This window comes from Xenopus tropicalis, chromosome 1 (assembly GCF_000004195.4).
Source record: "Xenopus tropicalis strain Nigerian chromosome 1, UCB_Xtro_10.0, whole genome shotgun sequence".
Lineage (NCBI taxonomy): Eukaryota > Metazoa > Chordata > Amphibia > Anura > Pipidae > Xenopus > Xenopus tropicalis.
The window spans coordinates 6,187,888-6,191,660 of NC_030677.2; the positions used below are offsets into that span (position 1 = coordinate 6,187,888).

General features: G+C 43.1%; 1 pseudogene; it reads left to right on the forward strand.

Annotated features, from left to right (window-relative positions):
* Nucleotides 1-2,521: 2,521 nt before the first annotated feature.
* Nucleotides 2,522-3,489, forward strand: LOC116408403 (annotated as a pseudogene).
* The last annotated feature ends 284 nt before the right edge of the window (nt 3,490-3,773 follow it).

Sequence of the window (3,773 nt, forward strand, 5' to 3'; positions counted from 1 at the left end):
AAAAAATGTTACTAAAGAGAATAAAGTAGAGATTATATTTTAATTCCAACAATAACTGAGTCTGGCAAACTGGTTGGTGAAAGCTGTTCTGCCCTCACCACGAGTTCCCCTGGGGCAGTGAGTAGCCGGACATACAGCTAAACCTTCCCACACTCCCATAAAGAGACCCAGGGGGAAATCTGTTCAACTTTACTGGGTGATTGTGGAAATAGAGGTGAAACTGTAACACAAATGAAATAAAACACAATGAGTATATGGGGAATACACTAACACAAAAACAACTGCAACACACACATCAATGCTGGATCAGATTATATGCCACAGTGTCTTGAGGAGCAGGCAAGTTTAATGGTGGCTCAGTACAGGTTTTATGACCATAATGTTTACCAGCGATGGTACCATGGGGAGAAGATGGATGGTGTGTGCTCCTTCCACAGCATGGGCTACAAAATGGAGTCTGTACTCCCACAATGCATTGTAAAACATCACATGTCAGGAAGTATGGTGGTTCCATAGGGTCATAGGCTACAGAAAATGAATACCTACATTTACAGCAGAGGGAGTTCACTGCTAATGAGCAACAATAAACAGCAAAATGATGGAAGCTGTGCTGGAGACATGACACTCCCCGTCTGGTATCTATGTTTCACAGGGCCTCATATTACAATAAAATGCCTGAGGGCATTTATGAAACTTGAAGTGTCCATTGATTCAATTACCTCGATATGGACAGCTCTGATGGTCATACAAGTGAACATGACTGCCCAGCGTTTGTTATTTGCATGGTTTCCTCTAGTGTGTCATGTGGAAACAGACCAGGGACCAAATACATCTAGACCAACACTGGTAAAAGGTGGGTCTTGGCTAAGTCTGTCAGTGGGAAGATCGGCCATCTTTTGTGTTTGTAACCTCCCACGGACTTTGCGGCAAGTGATGCACTTGAAAATTGCACTATTCACACATTTTTTTGCTCCAACTATCCACAAACCAGCTGTCCTTAAAGCTCCTTCTGTAAATAGTCGGCCCTGATGTTTGACTTGAGCATGATAATGACATACAAGCAAAGTTGCAATGTGATGGTTACCTGGAAGGATCAGAGGATGTTTCTCTTCAAACTCTATTTCTGCACCTTTGAGGCGTCCTCCTACTCTTAATAGGCCATTCTGGTCAAGAAATGGGTCAAGTTTTCTCTTTAGGAACAGGGTTGCCTCCTGTAATGCAGTTGATCTCTTTAGAATAAATCTCGTGTTGTACAGTGTGAAGAATGACATTCTTTGCTTGCTGAAGTTCTGCTACTGTGTAGACATTTTTACAGTGATGCCATCCTTTGTGGGTACTTACATCTGTAGATGAGGTATGTTTGAAGGAGCGAGCTATGTGGGTCAGACAGGTGATAGCTCGGACAAGTGATTTCCAGCTTGAAAACTTATTAAACCTGCTGGATTTAAGTTGGTTGTCAGCGATCATTGTGTGACATGTAGACACTTGGGGGCGGATTTCAGCGTCGGAATTTGCATCCACTAGCTCAAATGTTTCCTTCTCAGAAGCAGTTTGTTCAGTTCTACACAAGAATGCAGGTCCTGTGAGCCAAGATGTGCTTTTAAGTTGACTTGCAGATGGGTGGTGCGTGCTTCTTCCACAGCATGGGCTACAAAATGGAGTCTGTACTCCCACAAAGCATTGCAAACATCACATGTCAGGAAGTATGGTGGTTCCATAGGTTATAGGTCACACAGGAAATGAATACCTGCATTTGCAGCAAACAGCCAGCAGGGGGAGTTCACTGCTAATGAGCAACAATAACCAGCAAAATGATGGAAGCTGTGCTGGAGACATGACAAAAGCAATGGGAAGGTTGGGGGCTTTGGGGCACTTTCCATTTGTTCAAGATGATTCAATGTATTAATTGTTCCATTCGTAAAAAGAAAATAATAGCCCTGTACATGGATGTTTCTATTAGGAAATGCTTAGAAGGGGATTTTAGAGATAAATTAGAAAAATATTTGTGATTTTGACATTTTAAACAGACATTTGGCTCTCTGTGAGGGGCACCGGCCTGTGGGGCATGGGATTTACTGAGTTGGTTTCTTTTGTGTCATTTCTATAAATCTAGAGACCTGGCAGCGAGTTGTCCAACACAGTTATATAATTAGAAAAAAAACATATGAAGGTTTCCCCCTCAAAGTAATTATATAACCCAGTATCTACTTCACTTGTTCCCCTCCCACTGCCCTTCCTCCCCTCCCACTGCCCTTCCTCCCCTCCCACTGCCCTTCCTCCCCAAATACCTTTTCCCTTGTTCCCACCCCCACCCTGTGCTCTGCTCGTACCACTTACTGTCACTTTCCATCTCTTTCCTGCTCTCACTGTTCCACTCATAATCTCATAATAAGCAACAGCAGTTGACCAATGCAAATTTTTTTATGGGGGCGGTGCAAAATTCTTAAGCAACTGATGCTAATATATATATATATATATATATATATAATGGAAATAATATTCTTTCACTTTTGTTACAGATATGGAAAATTGTCTCAAATGTGAAGACACTGAGTGGCCAAATCAGGAGAAGACCCTGTGTATTGAGAGACAAACTGAATTTCTTTCCTATGCTGGTGATCCCCTAACTCTAATCTCTATTATCTCATCTGTAATCCTTTTTATAATAGCAGCAGTTATACTGGGAATCTTTATTTCATTCCGAGACACCCCAGTAGTGAGAGCCAATAATCACACTCTGAGCTTTATTCTCCTTGTCTCCATCAAGCTGAGCTTCCTCTCTGTGTTTCTGTTCCTCGGTCGCCCTGTGGATATAACCTGCATGCTCCGGCAAACCTCCTTTGGGATCACCGTCTCCATAGTCTTGTGTCCTGGCCAAGACTCTCATGGTTTCCATTGCATTCAAAGCCACCAAGCCTGGGAGTCCCTGGAGAAAATGGGTTGGGGTAAAACTGGCAAATGGGCTTGTTTTTATTTTCTCATTAATTCAGTTTCTGATTAGTGTTATCTGGTTGGTCATTGCACCCCCTTATGTGGAGCACAACACACATTCTGAACCTGGAAAAATCATCATTCAGTGCAATGAGGGCTCAGCCATTGGCTTCTATATTGTCCTCTCCTACATGGGACTGTTGGCATCTGTGAGCTTCATTGTAGCTTTCTTGGCTCGGAGCTTACCGGACAGTTTTAATGAGGCCAAGTACATCACTTTCAGCATGCTGCTCTTCTGCAGTGTTTGGATCACAATGATCCCGGCCTATCTGAGCACCAAAGGCAAATATATGGTGGCAGTGGAAATATTTGCCATCATCTCTTCATCCTGTGGCCTTCTCTTCTGTATATTCCTACCCAAATGTTACATTATTTTGTTCAAACCAGAGATGAACTCAAAACAATATTTGTTGGGAAAATGTAATACATAAAAGCTCATTTATCATACAGGGTACAAATACTGTCCCCCTGTCCTACCCACCCTCCGGGTTAGGGAGCGCCAGTGGTTGTACCAAGCTATGGAGCTATTTCCTTATGGCCGGCTCTATGGCCGGGGGTAAATACAAGGCTAAGTTGCTCCCACTCTCTCCCTGCCCCTGGGTATTTAATGTGGGCTGTCGTACAGAGGGCAGATATGGTCCGACTGCAAGTGCTTGAGAATGAGCCCTAAGGGATATGAATTTGCTCCCCTTAGTGCTCCTGCACTGGCAGTAGGGGCAGGTAATTAGTAATGTGCTGATATGGGAATTATATTTCATGTAAATCAATGTTTTGTTAGATGT